Source organism: Arachis duranensis, chromosome 6 (assembly GCF_000817695.3).
Source record: "Arachis duranensis cultivar V14167 chromosome 6, aradu.V14167.gnm2.J7QH, whole genome shotgun sequence".
Classification (NCBI taxonomy): Eukaryota; Viridiplantae; Streptophyta; class Magnoliopsida; order Fabales; family Fabaceae; genus Arachis; species Arachis duranensis.
The window spans coordinates 25,566,651-25,572,450 of NC_029777.3; positions in this window are offsets into that span (position 1 = coordinate 25,566,651).

The following is a 5,800-nucleotide window of genomic DNA, read 5'->3' on the forward strand; positions in this document are numbered from 1 at the left end:
TGACGGCATGAGTCTCTAAACTCCATTGTTGGGGGTGAGGAGCTCTGCAGCGTCTCGATGAATTAATGCAATCGTTTCTATTTTACTCAAACGTGTGTATGGTCCGATCTAAGATGTTTATTCGCGCTTAATTGTGAAAGAGGTGATGATCCGTGACACTCATCATCTCTCTCAATCCATGAACGTGTGTCTGACAAACACCTCCGTTCTACATCAGACTGAATGAACTTCTCTTAGATTCCTTAATCAGAATCTCCGTGGTATAAGCCGGATTGATGGCAGCATTCATGAGAATCCGGAAAGTCTAAACCTTGTCTGTGGTATTCCGAGTAGGATTCTGGGATTGAATGACTGTGACGAGCTTCAAACTCCTGAAGGATGGGCGTTGGTGACAGACGCAAAAGAATCAATGGATTCTATTCCAACCTGATTGAGAACCGACAGATGATTAGCCGTGCTGTGACAGAGCATAGGAACGTTTTCACTGAGAGGATGGGAAGTAGCCATTGACAACGGCGATGCCCTACATACAGCTTGCCATGGAAGGAGCTTTGCATTTATGAAAGTGAGAAAGCATTATGTTGCAGGAATTCAGAGGACAAAGCATCTCCAAAACTCCAACATATTCCTCATTACTGCACAACAAGTAACGCAATTATTCCCTTTTTCTTCTTACAATTTTAAATACTTTGACTTCTTACAATTAAATCCAAATAACTTCATTGGCCTCCTGACTAAGATTAATAAAATAAATATCGATTGCTTCAAACCAATAATCTCTGTGGGATCGACCCTTACTCGCGTAAGGTATTACTTGGACGACCCAGTGCACTTGCTGGTCAGTTGTGCGAATCACAAATTCGTGCACCAGCGCCATTGTGTATCACAATTTCGTGCACCAATGCCAAAGGCAATCCTAGACTTCGTATTCATCACAAGATTTATCTTAAGCATACTAAAACATTGAAACTTAACTTAAAATCATAACATAATAATAGGGTAATCTAACTTAGGGGATTCCTAACTAAACTAATGACCGCTGTCCCCCAGCCTCCACCAACCTACCCTCCATGCGATCCCTTCACCACCGCCTACCTAACCTCATCAGCACCAAACAAACACAGATAATGCAAGCAAGGAAAACACAGATAATATTCAAATATATAACAAGTAATTCAAGAAGCAAGTAAGCGTATTATACAATTAGACAAACTCAAGTAATCAAACCAAAAAAGCACATAAAAGAGCATATGATGAATGGCTGTCCTATTGGCTCGTGATATCACTTGTCGGTCCGTAATTGCCAACCCGACACATCCTTCCGGATGTAGCCTTTTCTGCCACACTAGAGATATAGTGCCTTGCACACTCATGTAGCAACGAATTTGCTATGCCAGAGATATAGTGCCCTGCACATTCATGTAGTAGGGAGTCTACTACGCCAGGGATATATGCCCCGCACACTCTGCAGCAGAGAAGGAGCCAACCACAACAAATCATGCAGCAGAATAATCTGCCACGCCCGGGATATAGGCCCCACACACTCTCAACATTCAACAAGTCATGTGACAGAAACATCTGTCACACCGGAGATATAGGCTCCGCACACTCTCAACAACATCTACTTATGCAACAGAGAAATCTGCTACGCCAGGGATATAGGCCCTGCACACCCTCAACAACCATCAAGATCATCATTTCTCTTCGAGTTCTCGACTCATCACAGCCATCATCAATTCATGATTTCTATTCCGAACTCATAGTCCATCTGTTCCTCAATTCCAGTACCATCCTCCTTTCACACTCCACCATAACTATTCTCAGTATACCATAAATTTTCAGTCTTTTTTTATTACCAAACATATAAATATAGTATGTGATGCACAAAAACTTGTCTCTCAACAAATTTCCCTTCGGCAAGTATACCGAATTATCGTCAAGTAAAAACTCACAATAGAATGAGGTCGAATCCCACAGGGATTGATTGGTCAAGCAACTTTAGTTGGAAGAGTATGCTAGTTGAGCTAAACAGAATGTAGATTGAGAATTGCAGAAAATTAAATGATGAAAAAGTAAATAGCAGAAAATAAAGTGCAGAATCTTAAACGGGAATTTGGGGAAATGAGCATGGAAATAGATGACATAAAGTAAAGAGAATAGGTAAGATCAAAAATGGGAAATTCATTGGGCTCAAGAGATGTTGTATTCTCCGGATCAAATTCATTTTCATTTCTTCCTCAATCAAAGCATCTATGATCTCCTTGGCAATCTTAGGTGATTGGATTCCAATTCCTTGGCAACCCAATCTTTAAGCTTGAACAATTGCCCAATTCATTGATTTAATTGCTCATGGGAAGAGATGAAGTTTGGTCACTGATTATACCACATGTATTTCCAAATCAAAGTGTTAGGAGGATTACATGTCACTATATCCGTCTAGACCCTAATTTGGTCCAACATGAGAAAGCATTTCTAGCATGATCTCCTCATCCCTTTTCCAAGGCTCAGAGGATATCCAATTATGGAGAGTTTCTTTTCCAAAATAACTAACCAATTGAATTAAGATCAAAAGATTTCTAGTAAATCAAAAGAGAAGAAAGAAGAAGAAGAATGAAAACTATAATTGATCCATCAAATTACAATAGAGCTCCCTAACCTAATGAAAGGGGTTTAGTTGTTCATAGCTCTAGAAATGAAAAATGGTAGAAAATAATACATGCTTGGCTAAAAGTGCAGAAAAGTAAATATACAGAGGGTAGTTGTCCAAAGTGCCAAGCCTCTCTATAGTTCAAAACTACTCCTATATATACTACTCTTCTTGATCTTCTAGTGAGTTCTCCAAGTCCTGGATGTGGGCCTTAGATCTTGAGTTGAAGCAGTAGTATTCATGACCTGCTAGTCTCTCTAGCATTTGGTCTATGAATGGTAAAGGAAAATGATCCTTTCTGGTGGCAATGTTGAGCCTTCTGTAGTCAATACACATACGCTACCCTGTAACTGTTCTTGTAGGAACCAGTTCATTCTTTTCATTATGAACCACTGTCATGCCTCCCTTTTTGGGGACAACTTGGACAGGGCTCACCCAGGGACTATCAGAAATAGGATAAATAATCCCAGCCTCTAATAATTTAGTGACCTCTTTCTGCACCACCTCCTTCATGGCTGGATTCAGCCGCCTCTGTGGTTGAACAACTGGCTTGGCATCATCTTCCAATAGGATCTTGTGCATGCATCTGGCTGGGCTAATGCCCTTAAGATCACTTATGGACCACCCAAGAGCTATCTTGTCTGTCCTTAGCACCTGAATTAGTGCTTCCTCTTCCTGTGGTTTTAAGGCAGAGCTTATGATCACTGAAAAAGTGTCATCTTCTCCCAGAAATATATATTTCAGGGATGGTGGTAGTAGTTTGAACTCGGGTTTAGGAGGCTTCTCCTCTTCATGAGGAGTTATCAGAGGTTCTTCTGTTTTCTCTGATTCCTCCAAATCAGGGTGAACATCTTTAAAGATGTCCTCTAGCTCTGATTTGAGACTCTCAGTCATATTGACCTCCTCCACCAGGGAGTCAATAATATCAATGCTCATGCAGTCTCTTGATGTGTCTGGATGTTGCATAGCTTTGACAGCATTCAACTTAAATTCATCCTCATTGACTCTCAGGGTTACTTCCCCTTTTTGGACGTCAATGAGAGTTCGTCCAGTTGCTAGGAAAGGTCATCCTAGAATGAAAGTTGCACTCTTGTGCTCCTCCATTTCCAGCACTACAAAGTCAGTGAGAAAGGCGAATGGCCCAACCTTGACAATCATGTCCTCAATTACGCCTAATGGCATTTTAATAGAGCCATTAGCAAGTTAGAGACATATCCGGGTTGGTTTGACTTCTTCAGTCAAACCAAGCTTTCTGATAGTGGATGCAGGTATCAGGTTGATAGTCGCCCCAAGATCACATAGAACTGTCTTGGTACAAGCACCCTCTAATGTGCATGGTATCATAAAGCTTTCAGGATCTTTAAGCTTCTCTGATAAGCTTTTTAAAATGACTGCACTGCATTCTTCAGTGAGGAAAACTTTTTCAGTTCCCCTCCAATCCTTCTTATGACCTAAGATCTCTTTCATGAACTTAGCATAAGAGGGTATTTGCTCAAGTGCCTCTGCAAACGAAATCTTAATTTCAAGAGTCCTGAGATAGTCTGCAAAGCGGGTAAATTGTTTATCCTATTTTGCTTGGCGGAGTTTTTGAGGATAAGGCATCCTGGCTTTATATTCTTCATTAATCCAGAAGTCTCCAGCATGCCTCAGCGAGAAACCTCATGTCCTGCATCTGAAAACCACAAAATCCGCATGGGTGAGAACCAGAGGTTCCTAGCTTGGTAACAACTTCCACATATATAACATATAATAATAGAAGAAAGCCGAAGGCAATCCTAGAACTTCCTCCAGATAAAATCAAAGCTTATAAACAAGCTAAACCATAAAGGGTATCTGACTAAAGATTCTTCAGTCTAACTAATACTTTCCTTTCCAAATCCTTCAAACCTCCCAACCACCAGTAGGAGTATAATATAGCAAACACAGTTATATCAGACAAGAGATATACAAATAGGAACAAATAAGGCATTTAGACAAATAGCAAGTAATATGCAGTCAAATAGGCAATCTCAATCAATTCACATAGTATGCATATGATGAATGCCCATCCCTAATGGCTGATGATATCATCTGTCAGTTATAGAGCCAACCTGACAAGTCCTGGTAGCTAACCATTGGACTGTCCCTCTGTCGTGTCTCCCCAACTCGAGTTATACTCAATATAAACTTGATCATAATCATGATCCATATCCATCACCCTCACTGGTGAATATTTATGGGGGTGAGCTCATCCGGGGCTTTCACAGTGCCCGGCCACCCTGACGACATAGGGTCAAAAGAGCTTCGAGTCTCAACCTGGAGCACGTGGTGGCTGGCCACTGCTTTCTTCTCGGGAAACTCTTATCTCCGATAGTGGAAGTGCAAACATTCACAATTCATTCAACAGCATATATGCATTTATACTTAGCCATAATCATGGCTCCGCCATAACACGACAATAATCCAGCAATCTGGCTCACGGTTAAATCCATAACTAGCCAATTCATTAACAATCACGGCCCTTCGGCCCATGGCATATCAAGCACTTCCACCGCCATCCTTTGTATCTCACATAATCATCTTTGATCCTCATTGATCATTCATTTTTTCCTTGCTTCACTCTCAAGTTACCACATCCCTAGCTCCTTTTCTCATTGCTAGGCATATCATAATGATTTAAGACATAAGTGGTGAGATCGGAGGCTTAGAAGTGTGAAATTTGGCTTTTAAAACTCAAAAATCAACTTTGAGATGAAAACAGGGCCACGCGTACGCGTACTCCACGCGCACGCGTGGATGGCCTTACAGTTCATCGACGCGTATGCGTCATTCACGCGGACGTATGGGTTGAAAAACATCCAAACGACGCGTACGCGTCAGCCACGCGTATGCGCGGGTACATTTGTGCCCTCGGCACAACTCTGGCACAACTCTTGGGAAAATGGCTGGGTAACCATTTTAGCACATCGACGCGCACGCGCACACCATGCGCACGCGTGAATGGTGCCATCTTGAAAAACGACGCGTACACGTCAAGGACGCCTACGCGCGGGTGATCATTCTGCTAAAAATTTTTCTAAGTTAAAGGCTGCAGAATTCACATATTCAACCCCCAATTTTTCGACGGACATAACTTTATCATTTTAAATCATTTTCCGCCCGTTCTTCAAACGG